Genomic DNA, 17,829 nt, shown 5'->3' with positions numbered 1-17,829 from the left:
ACTAAGAAAATGGTAATACTACAGAAAAAACAATTAGAAGACAGTTTTAATATTGTCCTTGTGGGGCATCAGTGCTAAAATTATTTTTTGATATATTTTTAATGCTAGTCCCAGACACTATAATGAGACAATGCTATATACTTTTAGGGTTTATAATTAAACTTAGGCTTGGCTACTTATTGATTGCTAAAGTAAAACATTGTTGTAGGGGTTCTTTGTTTCTTGAGTTAGGGAAGTTTGCAGGATTCATCCCCCACAGGTTCATGGGGATGATCAGAAGGCTAGCTGAGCTGGTTTCTTGGTCCTTGGAAAGCTGGGGTCTGGGTTGTCATAGGTCATTGTGATAAGAAGTACATGAGCATTCTCAGTTAAGGCCAAAGTGAGCAATAAAAGAGAGGTGTGGACCTCTTCCTGAGACTATATCGAGTTTGCATCCTGGGACCCCTAAGTTTCCTCAGTATGGTAGAACTTTCTCTCCTAAATTACATAATAATTTAAGCTTTGTTATTAAGTAAATTGTTAAATATTTGGGTTACTACCCCTAAAACAGTTGATTTTCTTTTTGGCATTCTGTTAAAAATATATATATTTAGATGTATATCTATATATATCTCTATATACAAACACACACACACACATATTATTGTACTCATTTTTAATTATAATGCATATAATATGAATTTTTTCTACTTATTACATTATGAAAGATTTCCATGTTATAGTTGTCACAATTTTAATTGACATGATTACACTTTGAGAGGCTGCAAAATATGTCATCAAGTCATGCCGTCAATAATTTACTTAAATCTTTTTATGTTAGATATTTATGTTGCTGGCTGGTTTTCAGTTAATACTTTAATCTACGTTATTGTAGATATTATTGTATTTTTTTTCTGGCTAATTATATCTCTAGGATAAATTTTTGAATGCATTATTGTGTTAAATGGTATGAATGTTTTTATGGCTTTTGATATATATCGCCATACTGTTTTTCAAGAATGTTATACTAGATTGTACTACGAATAGATATACAGATGTACCTGTTTCACCATAACTGGATATAAATACATTTTTTCCTTAAAAGATTTTGCTTATTTAATAGTGTAAAGTTGTATTTGTACTTCTTTGTTCTATAATGTTGAATTTTTCTCTTTGAGTCTCTTCATGGTGAATTGTTTGTTCATATCCTTTGCTATTTTAATCAGTAAACTATCGATGTGGGCTTTGGATGGTAAGGCAAGTATAACCAGCTAATAAACAGGTGATTATTAAAAAGATGTTCAGAACATGTTTGGGGAGAATGTTCAGACAGTCTAGTGTGGATGGTAAGTTTTCTTGAGAACATAGTGGTTGAAGGGGAACGGGTGAGTTATTCCAAGGTTCAGCTCAGCACATGTTTAGTGCGCATCCATTGTGTACCACGTGTTGCGTCCTCTTAGTGCTCCTCATGTCATCGTGTTGAATACTTGGCTGAAGGAGGAGGCTGCTTGAGGCTGCTTGAGGCTTGAGTTGTGGGACTTTGGCTGCTGAAGTCTCTTTGTGGAGGGCTGAGGGGATGACTGACTAGAACCTCTTTAGCTCATTCATGGCATACCACAGTGCCACGTCACAGTCTTTGAGAAGCTCTGTTCTGAAGGATACAAAGACGAATAAAGCATCATTTCCTCTGACAAGGAGCGAATCATCTAGTAGAGAGAGTAGGGGCACCAAAACAAGAAAGGACTAATAGGAATTTGAAGGGTCCTGTAAGAGGGGTTCAGACAAGGTGCTTAGGGGTTCAGTGGAGGGAGCGATACTGCCCCCTTGGGGATATAAGGGAACACTTCAACTGAGGAGGTGGCATTTAAATTGCACCACTGTGAAATTGAGGCGCCAGGGCAAGAAGAGGGCATTCTGTAGGGAAGGGTAGCTTGAGCAAAGGCTGAGGGGTGGCGTTGGAAATGAGGTGGATGTCCGGAAACTGAGTATCCAAATTACCCGGACCCTGGGTTACATGAAAGAACATAGTGGACAGTGAGGCTGTTGAGAGGTCATGACTGGTTTTTGGAGAATGAATATGATGGATTGTCAGTGGGGAGAAACTAGAGACAGGGTTTTCAGTCGAGTTCATGGCACTACTCCAGGTGAGGGATGATGAGTGCCTGAGTTGGTGTGCTTGGGAATGAAAGGAGGTGGTGGAGTCAAGAGATACTTTGGAGGTTGAACAGAGAGATGTGGTGACTGAGTAGGTAGGAGGGGAAGGAACAGTCAGTTCTGTGTCTTAAGTCAGAGATGATGCTGAGGTGTTTGTGGTTGGATGGCTGGCAGAATGGGACAGCAGGAATACAGAAGTCAGGAGGAAGAGCAGGTCTTAGGGGTTTAGAATAGAGAAAAGACGATTTTGGTTTTGTGTGTTGAGTTCAAGGAACTAGTAGAAAGGTGAAATCAGAATCGTAACCCTGGAAGGAACAGATGAGGAAGTTCAGGGCCCAGAGGAGCTTGAGGGACGAGTGAGGTCTCACAGTTAGATAAAGCAGAGTGAAGACTGAAGCTTCCTGATTCCCAGTGCAGCACTCACTTCAGTGCCTCAGACTGAGAAACTTCTCTGCTGTGGCGTTTTCCTCGCACCCAGGTGTGCTCAATAGGAAGTTGGAAGTGGCAGAGCTTATGTTGGGAGTGAAGAGTTTATTTTTTAATTACATTTTTTTTATTATGGAAAATTTCAGATGTATGGAAGTGGAAAGGGTAGAATCAATCCCACTGTACCCGTTGTTCAACCTTAATAGTTAGTAATGTTGTTTCCTCTGTTTCCTCCCTCTCCATCAATTCTATTGAAGCAAATCGGATAAAGCGTTTTGGTGAACTTGAACTCTGGGTATCTGTAGTTAAGGAGGATTGAACAGTTCAGTAGGGTATGTTCTGAGCTTTCTGGGTGGGGGTCTAGAGTGAACAGAAGTAGCATTAATTGCCAGGATTCCTGGGCAAGTCGCTTCCGTCTTCTGCGCCTTCGTCTGTCTGTGAGACGGAGGTAATCATGGCAGCGTCACAGAAGCCCCTGAGATAAGGTGGAGCAAACGCCCTGGGAGCTGCGGGCCTGAGCTGTTACGCAGGTTTAGTTGTTGGTCATAACAGAGAGGTAGTGCTGTGCCTCCGGGCTCCTGTGTTGCTGCCATTCAATACATGTTTATTAGTCAACCAAGAATTATGTGAGGTACCTGAGGCTTCAACAGGGAACAAAACAGACAAAATCTCAGCTCTCCTGGAACTCCTGTTCTAGGTCTGGAGTATAACAGGAAGCTAATACCTTAATAGTGATTAGTGTGGGCCGGACAGTGTTCTAAGTGCTTTCATATTTTACCCTATTTAATTCTTGCAGTAATGCCTTGAAGTGTAGCCCTGTTATTATTCCCATTTTGCAGATTTGGAAATCAAAGCAGATTTTTAAGCAGATCGCCTCAGGTCACAATGCTGGGATTCAGATTCAGGCAGAGCTGCCTTCAAGCCTATACTCTTAACCCCTGTGCCATTAAAATGCTTTAGCTCATTCATGGCATACTAGTGTTTGGTACAAATAAAAAAGGTAGGCCCTGATTGAAATTATTCCTAAACAAGTAAGTGTTCTCTTCTTGTGGGACAAAAAAAAACACAAAAACAAATGAAAAAAATGGCAGTACACAGTTCTCTGTGGATGGGGGTATATTAGTATTCTTACACAGAAAAGAATTTTTCTTCCTAACTTTTCATAGGCTTCACCAACTTTCTCGGTTTCTTTAGATACAAATGGCCACCTCAGTGGCACGAAGTCATTTTCCTGCTGGTACTTGAGAAGAGTCTCTTCTTGAATGAATCTCCTTCTTGCTTACAATTCTTCTTTCTTCTCCTACTCCTCTCTTTCCTTACCTTGGGGCAGTTCCCTTCTCTGATTTCCCCTGTTGTCTGATCCTCCTTTCCCTCACAGCTGTGGTGTCCCTTCCCAGTGTCATCAGCTGCCCATGTTCTCAGGGATTTCCTTCCTTCTGCCTTTGCCTTCTCTTCCCTAGCCTGCCTCTGTCCGTCTTCTTGGGCCTTACCCTCTGTTGTGGCTCTTCTGAGTTTCTTCAGTGGGACAAACGTCAGGACCAATTTCCCGCCTCTGGCTCTGCCCTGCCAGCTCGTGGTTCTCCTTCCTGGGCAGGGAAGATGGGGAAATGGGCAGTGAGCATTCCTTAAGTTTGCATCAGGATTAGGACATGTGCCTCATTCCTTTTAAGGAGGGTTAGGAGGGTATTATGGCTTGCATACCTGTGGAGTTTTTTTTGAGTATTGTTAAAATATACATAACATAAAATTTACCATTTTAATCATTTTAGCATACAATGTTCAGTGTCATTAAGTGCATTCACATTGTTGTACAACCCTCACCACCATCCATCTCCAGAACTTCATCATCTTCCCAAATTGAAGTCTGTACTCATTAAACACTAACCCTCCATCCCCCTCTCCCTCAAGCACCTGGCAAACATCATTCTACTTTCTGTTTCTAAGAATTTGAATAGGGTCCATTCATACCATAGGTACCTCATATAAGTGCACTGATACAATATTTGTCTTTTTGTGACTGGCAAAGTTCACTTAGCATGTCTTCAAGGTTCATCCATATTGTAGCATGTGGCAGCATTTTCTTCCCTTTTAAGGCTAAATACTATGCCATTGTATGTAAGTACCACATTTTAAAAAATCCATCCAGTTTTAGATAGGCACTCAGGTTGCTTCCACCTTTTGGCTCTTGTGAATAATGTTGCTGTGAACTTGGGTGTATACATATCTGTTCAGGTCCCTCCTTTCAGTTCTTTCGGGAAATACCCAGAAGTGGAATTGTTAGATCATATGGTAATTCTGTGTTTAATTTTTTGAGGAATCCCCATATTCTATTCCATAGCAGTAGCACCATTTTATGTCCACCAGAAATGTAAAAGGGTTCCAATTTCTCCACACCCCTTCAAAGAGTTATTTTCTATTTTTTGATAGTAGCCATCCTAATGGGTGTGAAATGATAGTATATTTTTGTTTTTAAAGGTGTTTTTTGTAGAATAATATAATTTCAGGACTACAAATGGTATTAAAGATTTCTGATTCAATTAGCTGTAGACAGCAACGGATGTTCTCATATGTCTTAGCATTTTCACTTCTTTCTCAGTTGGAGAAAGGCATTTTGGGCAGATGGGTCTCTACTGGATCTTCGGCTCAAGATGAACTATGTCTGACCCAGGCAGGGTACATGGAATGCAGCTTTGCAAGAGATCTGCTCTTCTCTCCTGCCAGTGACTCTCTTATACTTCTTTACAGTTTCCAACTGTGTCTTCTGGGTTATTTAATCTTCTTTCCAGCTTCTTTAAGGGATAAGGTAATTGTATTCAAATAAACATTCTTATTTAAAAAAATTAGGTAAGTTAGCAGTTAATGAGCTCAAGATTAGTATAGACTGCTCAGTTGATTAAAAAGACTGTATTCAATATCAATTTGAAGGAAACCTAAATATTACTCCTGGATGTTAGCTATAATTCCTTACTATGTAAAATAAGTCATCCCTTTTCATTTTTTTTTTAATTTGGAGGAGATGAGTTTATCAGCATAAAATAAAATATATTTTATATTTACGAGAAGATTATAACTTCTGGATTAGTTTGGGTTTTGAATCATTTTTAAGTTAAAGAAAACTATTAGTTTAATTTATATTATGAAAATCTTTACGCCTACAGCAAAGTTGTAAGAATAGTATAATCAATAACCAATTGTTAGCGTTATGTCATAATTTGCCTTGTCTCTCTTTCTCTGTCAAATAGATAGAATTTTTTTTCCTGAGCCAGCTAAAAGTAAGTGGCAGACATCTTAGATGGCATTTCGTTCATACTTCATCATGTGTCTCCTAAGAATGAGGACATAGTTCTTCATAAACATAAGACCATTCTCACACCTAAGAAGATAATTCAGTAATACTAATAGTTACACTATCAGATATCAAGTCCATGTATAATTTTTCCTATTTCTTCGCAAAATGTATTTTATTTCTTTAGTTTGTTTTTGACTCTTTAGTTTCTTTTTTTAATTAATTAATTTAATTTATTTATTTTTGGATTCATTGGGTCTTCGTTCCTGTGTGCGGGCTTTCTCTAGTTGCGGCATGGACGGGCTACACTTCATTGCGGTGCATGTGCTTCTCACTATGGTGGCTTCCCTTGTTGAGCACGGGCTCTAAGCGTGCAGGCTTCAGCTGTTGAGGTGCACCGACTTAGTTGCTCTGCAGCAGGTGGGATCTTCCCGGACCAGGGCTCAAATCCATGTCCCCTGCACTGGCAGGCGGATTCTTAACCACTGCCCCAACAGTTATTCTTTTTTAAAAAAAATTATTTCCTCATTTGTTTTTATGTGATGATGCCTTTATTTATTTATTTTTATTATGGTTTATTTTTCCTGTATTGGGTCTTTGTTGCTGCGCGCGGGCTTTCTCTAGTTGTGGCAAGTGGGGGCTACTCTTTATTATGGTGTGTGGACTTCTCATTGTGGTGGCTTCTCTTGTTGCGGAGCACGGGCTCTAAGTGTGCGGGCTTCAGTAATTGCAGCACCTGGGATCAGTAGTTGCGGCACACAGGCCCTAGATTGCGCAGGCTTCATTAGTTGTGGCATTTGGCCTCAGTTGTTGTGTCGCGCAGGCTCCGTAGTTGTGACGTACGGGCTTAGTTGTACTGCGGCATGTGGGATATTCTCGGACCAGGGCTGGAACCCGTGTCCCCTGAATTGGCAGACGGATTCTTAACCACTGCACCACCAGAAAAGTCCCAGACTTTCCTTTTCTTATTGACCATGTTGAAGAGTCCTGGTTCACGTATTTCATAGACTGTCCCTCAACTTGGGATTGTGCGATATTCTCCTCATGACAGGAATGGAGTTAGGGTTTTGTGGAAAGAGATGTTTACTTTTTATATTTTGTTTCACCCTTATCTCTTGGATTTTTACATAAGATATTCAATGCATTTAGATATATATTTTAAAAAGCAGGTTTGTATACTATTATTTTATAATCTGCTTGCTATTTTGTAATCTGCTTGGGATGATGGTGGTACGCTTTATTTTTTTTTCAGTACACGGGCCTCTCACTGTTGTGGCCTCTCCCATTGTGGAGCACAGGCTCCGGACGCGCAGGCTCAGCGGCCACGGCTCACAGGCCTAGCCGCTCCGCGGCATGTGGGATCTTCCTGGACCAGGGCACGAAGCCGTGTCCCCTGCATCGGCAGGCAGGCTCTCAACCACTGCTCCACCAGGGAAGCACGGTACACTTTTGTTTTATTTATGCAGTTGGCTCTCTTGCATTGATTTACATTTTAATGATAAAGCTCAACTGCTTTGGATTATGATGTATTTACAAGGCTACACAGATAATCTGGAAGGGAAAATGAAGAAATACAAATGACAGAAAATGTTTTATAATAATAAAATTTTCTTGGCAAGCAGCAACCTTTTCTCAAAGTCAGTCTTTTAGTATAATTTGCTTGCTTCATAAATATGGGTTTTTTTTTGTTTTTTCATATCTTTATTGATTAGTAAGCATGTTAAATGACTTGGGAGGAATCTCACTCTCTTCAAGAAATAATTTGGAATTCTTGATCCAGAATGCTGACAATTCTCAAAAATGTGTCAGGAAAATCAAAGTAATCGATGGAAAAAAAATCTCAATTTTAGCTGTTGATATAACTTTTCTTAAATTTAGGGTTTTTTTTTTTATCATTGAAGTTACTAAAACAGATGGTGGAAGGTCCATCAAGGTATTTATTTTATGTAATTAAAGCATTTTACTTTGCTGTATTGAATTCCATTCATTCTGGAATTTAGGAGAATTTCCCTCTTTATGAAAGAGATTATTCAAAGTAGAAAATGATTGATGACCTTCGCTTCCAGTTTTCTTCTCAATAGACTTAGTCTCTCTTCTAGTGCTTCTTTCATACTCAGTAATTGTATAAGTTTTAGAGAAAAATGCAGGTCTGGCTGAAAATTAAGCACAGTACGATAAATAAAGCTTTTTGACTTTGCAGAATATTTTACATGTGTGTCCCATTGATGCATCAGAGATTCTAGTTTTGGATAAAGGCAAGTACATTTCAAGACAATACAACATCCCTGTGTATGACATTGGCATTCGAATGAGAAGTGAATTTGGTTCAGGACGGTTCTTGGAATGCTTGGCATTTAGGTTATTTTAGGTCAACTCTTTGGGAAATTCAATTAGAGTATTTATTGAATGGTTTTAGTGAGCTGAATGGTTGCCAGTTCATGTCATAGATGGTCTAAAACATGACTCTTAGGTCTAAAATAGCTGTGTTGGTCAGATAAGGCATCTTACATGATGTATTTAATCCAAGATAATGATGGATGAGTAAGAGGCAGATCATTGTAGAGGAAGTAATTTTGGTTTTGAGAGAGACATTCTTAGGGAAATAGGCCTTGGTGTGTTCATTTAGAGTTGGGCAGGATTGAGGCCCAGAGAGAGGAGGGAAAGGATATTTGGGTAGAGGGAAGGGCATTGGCAGAGCCTCAGAGGCCTGACGGTTCCTGGGGCCTTTGTGGGAATGGTGGGAAAGTTGGGTTGCAGTCAGCCTGTGGGTAGCCTGGACGTTGGGTAATGAGCGTGGCCATCAGTTTATGGGCGCCCTCTCTAGAGTGGTCTGTAACTTGCTTCCTCCCTGAGGAAGTATGACACGCTTCTGCTAGCTGCAGTGTCTTCCCCACAGCTGTGCTGTCCATTGAGGAGAAGGGGGCCTGCTCTGCCATGGCTTCCTTACTCCTCAGGGTATGGCGTGTGAGTTATTTTAATAATGTATCAATCTGCCTTTTCTTTCGTTTGTCACAGTGCATTTGCTTTCTAAAGTGGTCTTGTTTTCAGGATAATCATTGGGTTTCCACGGGGAAAATAATAATGTATGAGGCAAATTACTGACTAAAGGCAAATTCCTGACTTAAAAAATGAATCTCTAATTTTTTTCTAGTAGTTCTTCTTTTGTTTCAATTTTTGTTTTGTTAGTTATGTAAAGAAACTTATGGATAGTAATTTCTGCTCAGGTGGATAGTGGTGCTGTTTAGCACAGCCTATTGGTCTTCTGAAACTTTTACAAACGCAGTCTGATTCATTCCAGCCAAGTTAATTATGAGGTACATTAATTTTTTCCCCTAATGGGGACAAATGTAAAAGACAGAGATACAGAAATCATCTTCAGTTTAGATTGAAGAAATGTCAGTTACTACTGTTTGATCACAGTTTATTTTTATTTTTTGAAGTCTGTTTCTAATCAAATAAGATTTAACGTTTTAGAAGTAATAGAGGACCATGACTAAACTAAGAAGAAAAGTTAATTTAAGGACAAGAATTGATTTTTAAAAATATAAAAGTACATTTCATGACTTGATTTCAAGATGATCTGGTGGTATCCTTATACTGTCGCACAAGGAAGTCCACAGTGGGACGAGAATGATGCTTACAAATCAGCACCCTTATTATCTATTACTGAAGATGTCTTAGTCCAGGCCAGTCTGCCTACCACCTCTGTGGTACACTGTTGATTTCATTTTTCTTCCAGTATTTACTTTTGGTTCTGGACCAGTTATCTAGCTGTGGTGGGATTCTTCAAAAGTATCCTACATTTTGTACTTAGTGAACTAGTGATTGTTCTGTTTGCAGACATTCTTTCTGAGGCTCTACTCTTGCCTCGAAAACCTACATTTGCAGAAAGGGAAATGGATAGGTTTTCCTTTTAAATGTATTGATTTTTATTTATTTTTTATTTATTTTTTGGCTGTGTTTGGGACTTCGTTTCTGTGAGAGGGCCTTCTCTAGTTGCGGCGAGCAGGGGCCACTCCTCATCGTGGTGCGTGGGCGTGTCACTGCCGCGGCCCCTCTTGTTGCGGAGCACAGGCTCCAGACGCGCAGGCTGAGTAGTTGTGGCTCACGGGTTTAGTTGCTCTGCAGCATGTGGGATCTTCCCGGACCAGGGCTCAAACCCGTGTCCCGTGCACTGCCAGGCGGATTCTTAACCACTGCCCCACCAGTTATTCGTTTTTGAAAAAATTTATTTCCTCATTTGTTGTTATGTGATGATGCCTTTATTTATTTATTTTTATTATTGTTTTTATTTGGCTGTGTTGGGTCTTTGTTGCTGCGCGCGGGCTTTCTCTGGTTGTGGCAAGTGGTGGCTACTCTTTGTTGTGGTGCGTGGACTACTGATTGTTGTGGTTTCTCTTGTTGCGGAGCACGGGCTCTAAGTGTGCGGGCTTCAGTAATCGCAGCACCTGGGCTCAGTAGATGCGGCACACAGGCCCTAGAGTGCGCGGGCTTCAGTAGTTGCGGCGTGTGGCCTCAGCAGTTGTGGCTCGCGGGCTCTAGAGCGCAGGCGCAGTAGTTGTGACGTACGGGCTTAGGTGCTCTGCGGCATGTGGGATCTTCCCAGACCAGGGCTGGAACCCGTGTCCCCTGCATTGGCAGACGGACTCTTAACCACTGCACCACCAGGAAAGTCCCCGTCTTTCCTTTTCTTAATGACAATTTTGAAGAGTCCTGGTTCACGTATTTCATAGACTGTTCCTTAACTTGGGTTTGTGTGATGTTCTCCTCATGACTGGAAGGGAGTTAGGGTTTTGGGGAAGGAGATGTTTACTTTTAATATTTTGTTTCATCTCTATCTCTGGGCTTTTGATATAAGATATTCAATGCATTTAGATACATATTTTAAAAAGCAGGCTTGTAGACTATTATTTTATAATCTGCTTGCTCTTTTGTAGTCTGCTTGGGATGATGGTGGTATGCTTTTTTTTTTTCAGTACACGGGCCTCTCACTGTTGTGGCCTCTCCCGTTGTGGAGCACAGGCTCCGGACGCGCAGGCTCAGCGGCCACGGCTCACAGGCCTAGCCGCTCCGCGGCATGTGGGATCTTCCCGGACCGGGGCACGAAGCCGTGTCCCCTGCATCGGCAGGCAGGCTCTCAACCACTGCTCCACCAGGGAAGCACGGTACACTTTTGTTTTATTTATGCAGTTGGCTCTCTTGCATTGATTTACATTTTAATGATAAAGCTCAACTGCTTTGGATTATGATGTGTTTACAAGGCTACACAGATAATCTGGAAGGGAAAATGAAGAAATACAAATGACAGAAAATGTTTTATAATAATAAAATTTTCTTGGCAAGCAGCAACCTTTTCTCAAAGTCAGTCTTTTAGTATAATTTGCTTGCTTCATAAATATGGTTTTTTTTTGTTTTTTCATATCTTTATTGATTAGTAAGCATGTTAAATGACTTGGGAGGAATCTCACTCTCTTCAAGAAATAATTTGGAATTCTTGATCCAGAATGCTGACAATTCTCAAAAATGGGTCAGGAAAATCAAAGTAATCGATGGAAAAAAATCTCAGTTTTAGCTGTTGATATAACTTTTATTAAATTTAGGGTTTTTTTATCATTGAAGTTACTAAAACAGTTGGTGGAAGGTCCATCAAGATATCTATTTTATGTATTTAAAGCATTTTACTTTGCTGTATTGAATCCCATTCATTCTGGAATTTAGGAGAATTTCCCTCTTTATGAAAGAGATTATTCAAAGTAGAAAATGATTGATGACCTTCGCTTCCAGTTTTCTTCTCAATAGACTTAGTCTCTCTTCTAGTGCTTCTTTCATACTCAGTAATTGTATAAGTTTTAGAGAAAAATGCAGGTCTGGCTGAAAATTAAGCACAGTACGATAAATAAAGCTTTTTGACTTTGCAGAATATTTTACATGTGTGTCCCATAGATGCATCAGAGATTCTAGTTTTGGATAAAGGCAAGTACATTTCAAGACAATACAACATCCCTGTGTATGACATTGGCATTCGAATGAGAAGTGAATTTGGTTCAGGACGGTTCTTGGAATGCTTGGCATTTAGGTTATTTTAGGTCAACTCTTTGGGAAATTCAATTAGAGTATTTATTGAATGGTTTTAGTGAGCTGAATGGTTGCCAGTTCATGTCATAGATGGTCTAAAACATGACTCTTACTTCTAAAATAGCTGTGTTGGTCAGATAAGGCATCTTACATGATGTATTTAATCCAAGATAATGATGGATGAGTAAGAGGCAGATCATTGTAGAGGAAGTAATTTTGGTTTTGAGAGAGGCATTCTTAGGGAAATAGGCCTTGGTGTGTTCATTTAGAGTTGGGCAGGATTGAGGCCCAGAGAGAGGAGGGAAAGGATATTTGGGTAGAGGGAAGGGCATTGGCAGAGCCTCAGAGGCCTGACGGTTCCTGGGGCCTTTGTGGGAATGGTGGGAAAGTTGGGTTGCAGTCAGCCTGTGGGTAGCCTGGACGTTGGGTAATGAGCGTGGCCATCAGTTTATGGGCGCCCTCTCTAGAGTGGTCTGTAACTTGCTTCCTCCCTGAGGAAGTATGACACGCTTCTGCTAGCTGCAGTGTCTTCCCCACAGCTGTGCTGTCCATTGAGGAGAAGGGGGCCTGCTCTGCCATGGCTTCCTTACTCCTCAGGGTATGGCGTGTGAGTTATTTTAATAATGTATCAATCTGCCTTTTCTTTCGTTTGTCACAGTGCATTTGCTTTCTAAAGTGGTCTTGTTTTCAGGATAATCATTGGGTTTCCACGGGGAAAATAATAATGTATGAGGCAAATTACTGACTAAAGGCAAATTCCTGACTTAAAAAATGAATCTCTAATTTTTTTCTAGTAGTTCTTCTTTTGTTTCAATTTTTGTTTTGTTAGTTATGTAAAGAAACTTATGGATAGTAATTTCTGCTCAGGTGGATAGTGGTGCTGTTTAGCACAGCCTATTGGTCTTCTGAAACTTTTACAAACGCAGTCTGATTCATTCCAGCCAAGTTAATTATGAGGTACATTAATTTTTTCCCCTAATGGGGACAAATGTAAAAGACAGAGATACAGAAATCATCTTCAGTTTAGATTGAAGAAATGTCAGTTACTACTGTTTGTTCCTGCTGTTTGATCACAGTTTATTTTTATTTTTGAAGTCTGTTTCTAATCAAATAAGATTTAACGTTTTAGAAGTAATAGAGGACCATGACTAAACTAAGAAGAAAAGTTAATTTAAGGACAAGAATTGATTTTTAAAAATATAAAAGTACATTTCATGACTTGATTTCAAGATGATCTGGTGGTATCCTTATACTGTCGCACAAGGAAGTCCACAGTGGGACGAGAATGATGCTTACAAATCAGCACCCTTATTATCTATTACTGAAGATGTCTTAGTCCAGGCCAGTCTGCCTACCACCTCTGTGGTACACTGTTGATTTCATTTTTCTTCCAGTATTTACTTTTGGTTCTGGACCAGTTATCTAGCTGTGGTGGGATTCTTCAAAAGTATCCTACATTTTGTACTTAGTGAACTAGTGATTGTTCTGTTTGCAGACATTCTTTCTGAGGCTCTACTCTTGCCTCGAAAACCTACATTTGCAGAAAGGGAAATGGATAGGTTTTCCTTTTAAATGTATTGATTTTTATTTATTTATTATTTATTTTTTGGCTGTGTTTGGGACTTCGTTTCTGTGAGAGGGCCTTCTCTAGTTGCGGCGAGCAGGGGCCACTCCTCATCGTGGTGCGTGGGCGTGTCACTGCCGCGGCCCCTCTTGTTGCGGAGCACAGGCTCCAGACGCGCAGGCTGAGTAGTTGTGGCTCACGGGTTTAGTTGCTCTGCAGCATGTGGGATCTTCCCGGACCAGGGCTCAAACCCGTGTCCCCTGCACTGCCAGGCGGATTCTTAACCACTGCCCCACCAGTTATTCGTTTTTGAAAAAATTTATTTCCTCATTTGTTGTTATGTGATGATGCCTTTATTTATTTATTTTTATTATTGTTTTTATTTGGCTGTGTTGGGTCTTTGTTGCTGCGCGCGGGCTTTCTCTGGTTGTGGCAAGTGGTGGCTACTCTTTGTTGTGGTGCGTGGACTACTGATTGTTGTGGTTTCTCTTGTTGCGGAGCACGGGCTCTAAGTGTGCGGGCTTCAGTAATCGCAGCACCTGGGCTCAGTAGTTGCGGCACACAGGCCCTAGAGTGCGCGGGCTTCAGTAGTTGCGGCGTGTGGCCTCAGCAGTTGTGGCTCGCGGGCTCTAGAGCGCAGGCGCAGTAGTTGTGACGTACGGGCTTAGTTGCTCTGCGGCATGTGGGATCTTCCCAGACCAGGGCTGGAACCCGTGTGCCCTGCATTGGCAGACGGACTCTTAACCACTGCACCACCAGGAAAGTCCCCGTCTTTCCTTTTCTTAATGACAATTTTGAAGAGTCCTGGTTCACGTATTTCATAGACTGTCCCTCAACTTGGGTTTGTGTGATGTTCTCCTCATGACTGGAAGGGAGTTAGGGTTTTGGGGAAGGAGATGTTTACTTTTAATATTTTGTTTCATCTCTATCTCTGGGCTTTTGATATAAGATATTCAATGCATTTAGATACATATTTTAAAAAGCAGGCTTGTAGACTATTATTTTATAATCTGCTTGCTCTTTTGTAGTCTGCTTGGGATGATGGTGGTATGCTTTTTTTTTTCAGTACACGGGCCTCTCACTGTTGTGGCCTCTCCCGTTGTGGAGCACAGGCTCCGGACGCGCAGGCTCAGCGGCCACGGCTCACAGGCCTAGCCGCTCCGCGGCATGTGGGATCTTCCCGGACTGGGGCACGAAGCCGTGTCCCCTGCATCGGCAGGCAGGCTCTCAACCACTGCTCCACCAGGGAAGCACGGTACACTTTTGTTTTATTTATGCAGTTGGCTCTCTTGCATTGATTTACATTTTAATGATAAAGCTCAACTGCTTTGGATTATGATGTGTTTACAAGGCTACACAGATAATCTGGAAGGGAAAATGAAGAAATACAAATGACAGAAAATGTTTTATAATAATAAAATTTTCTTGGCAAGCAGCAACCTTTTCTCAAAGTCAGTCTTTTAGTATAATTTGCTTGCTTCATAAATATGGGTTTTTTTTGTTTTTTCATATCTTTATTGATTAGTAAGCATGTTAAATGACTTGGGAGGAATCTCACTCTCTTCAAGAAATAATTTGGAATTCTTGATCCAGAATGCTGACAATTCTCAAAAATGGGTCAGGAAAATCAAAGTAATCGATGGAAAAAAATCTCAGTTTTAGCTGTTGATATAACTTTTATTAAATTTAGGGTTTTTTTATCATTGAAGTTACTAAAACAGTTGGTGGAAGGTCCATCAAGATATCTATTTTATGTATTTAAAGCATTTTACTTTGCTGTATTGAATCCCATTCATTCTGGAATTTAGGAGAATTTCCCTCTTTATGAAAGAGATTATTCAAAGTAGAAAATGATTGATGACCTTCGCTTCCAGTTTTCTTCTCAATAGACTTAGTCTCTCTTCTAGTGCTTCTTTCATACTCAGTAATTGTATAAGTTTTAGAGAAAAATGCAGGTCTGGCTGAAAATTAAGCACAGTACGATAAATAAAGCTTTTTGACTTTGCAGAATATTTTACATGTGTGTCCCATAGATGCATCAGAGATTCTAGTTTTGGATAAAGGCAAGTACATTTCAAGACAATACAACATCCCTGTGTATGACATTGGCATTCGAATGAGAAGTGAATTTGGTTCAGGACGGTTCTTGGAATGCTTGGCATTTAGGTTATTTTAGGTCAACTCTTTGGGAAATTCAATTAGAGTATTTATTGAATGGTTTTAGTGAGCTGAATGGTTGCCAGTTCATGTCATAGATGGTCTAAAACATGACTCTTAGGTCTAAAATAGCTGTGTTGGTCAGATAAGGCATCTTACATGATGTATTTAATCCAAGATAATGATGGATGAGTAAGAGGCAGATCATTGTAGAGGAAGTAATTTTGGTTTTGAGAGAGGCATTCTTAGGGAAATAGGCCTTGGTGTGTTCATTTAGAGTTGGGCAGGATTGAGGCCCGGAGAGAGGAGGGAAAGGATATTTGGGTAGAGGGAAGGGCATTGGCAGAGCCTCAGAGGCCTGACGGTTCCTGGGGCCTTTGTGGGAATGGTGGGAAAGTTGGGTTGCAGTCAGCCTGTGGGTAGCCTGGACGTTGGGTAATGAGCGTGGCCATCAGTTTATGGGCACCCTCTCTAGAGTGGTCTGTAACTTGCTTCCTCCCTGAGGAAGTGTGACACGCTTCTGCTAGCTGCAGTGTCTTCCCCACAGCTGTGCTGTCCATTGAGGAGAAGGGGGCCTGCTCTGCCATGGCTTCCTTACTCCTCAGGGTATGGCGTGTGAGTTATTTTAATAATGTATCAATCTGCCTTTTCTTTCGTTTGTCACAGTGCATTTGCTTTCTAAAGTGGTCTTGTTTTCAGGATAATCATTGGGTTTCCACGGGGAAAATAATAATGTATGAGGCAAATTACTGACTAAAGGCAAATTCCTGACTTAAAAAATGAATCTCTAATTTTTTTCTAGTAGTTCTTCTTTTGTTTCAATTTTTGTTTTGTTAGTTATGTAAAGAAACTTATGGATAGTAATTTCTGCTCAGGTGGATAGTGGTGCTGTTTAGCACAGCCTATTGGTCTTCTGAAACTTTTACAAACGCAGTCTGATTCATTCCAGCCAAGTTAATTATGAGGTACATTAATTTTTTCCCCTAATGGAGACAAATGTAAAAGACAGAGATACAGAAATCATCTTCAGTTTAGATTGAAGAAATGTCAGTTACTACTGTTTGTTCCTGCTGTTTGATCACAGTTTATTTTTATTTTTTGAAGTCTGTTTCTAATCAAATAAGATTTAACGTTTTAGAAGTAATAGAGGACCATGACTAAACTAAGAAGAAAAGTTAATTTAAGGACAAGAATTGATTTTTAAAAATATAAAAGTACATTTCATGACTTGATTTCAAGATGATCTGGTGGTATCCTTATACTGTCGCACAAGGAAGTCCACAGTGGGACGAGAATGATGCTTACAAATCAGCACCCTTATTATCTATTACTGAAGATGTCTTAGTCCAGGCCAGTCTGCCTACCACCTCTGTGGTACACTGTTGATTTCATTTTTCTTCCAGTATTTACTTTTGGTTCTGGACCAGTTATCTAGCTGTGGTGGGATTCTTCAAAAGTATCCTACATTTTGTACTTAGTGAACTAGTGATTGTTCTGTTTGCAGACATTCTTTCTGAGGCTCTACTCTTGCCTCGAAAACCTACATTTGCAGAAAGGGAAATGGATAGGTTTTCCTTTTAAATGTATTGATTTTTATTTATTTTTTGGCTGTGTTTGGGACTTCGTTTCTGTGAGAGGGCCTTCTCTAGTTGCGGCGAGCAGGGGCCACTCCTCATCGTGGTGCGTGGGCGTGTCACTGCCGCGGCCCCTCTTGTTGCGGAGCACAGGCTCCAGACGCGCAGGCTGAGTAGTTGTGGCTCACGGGTTTAGTTGCTCTGCAGCATGTGGGATCTTCCCGGACCAGGGCTCAAACCCGTGTCCCGTGCACTGCCAGGCGGATTCTTAACCACTGCCCCACCAGTTATTCGTTTTTGAAAAAATTTATTTCCTCATTTGTTGTTATGTGATGATGCCTTTATTTATTTATTTTTATTATTGTTTTTATTTGGCTGTGTTGGGTCTTTGTTGCTGCGCGCGGGCTTTCTCTGGTTGTGGCAAGTGGTGGCTACTCTTTGTTGTGGTGCGTGGACTACTGATTGTTGTGGTTTCTCTTGTTGCGGAGCACGGGCTCTAAGTGTGCGGGCTTCAGTAATCGCAGCACCTGGGCTCAGTAGTTGCGGCACACAGGCCCTAGAGTGCGCGGGCTTCAGTAGTTGCGGCGTGTGGCCTCAGCAGTTGTGGCTCGCGG

General features: G+C 40.7%; 2 protein-coding genes across 4 annotated transcripts in view; both read left to right on the top strand.

Moving 5' to 3' along the window:
* The window catches only part of LOC132479097 (RAD52 motif-containing protein 1-like), a 261,744-nt gene that overhangs the window by 6,309 nt on the left and 237,606 nt on the right, over positions 1 to 17,829 (top strand). The gene's annotated exons all lie outside the window — the stretch shown is intronic.
* LOC132479096 (RAD52 motif-containing protein 1-like) overlaps positions 1 to 17,829 on the top strand; it is a 182,703-nt gene that overhangs the window by 6,314 nt on the left and 158,560 nt on the right. The window lies entirely within an intron of this gene.

The sequence above is a fragment of the Mesoplodon densirostris genome, chromosome 18 (genome assembly GCF_025265405.1).
Source record: "Mesoplodon densirostris isolate mMesDen1 chromosome 18, mMesDen1 primary haplotype, whole genome shotgun sequence".
In the NCBI taxonomy this organism is placed as follows: Eukaryota; Metazoa; Chordata; class Mammalia; order Artiodactyla; family Ziphiidae; genus Mesoplodon; species Mesoplodon densirostris.
This window is presented reverse-complemented; position numbering and strand designations above follow the sequence as displayed.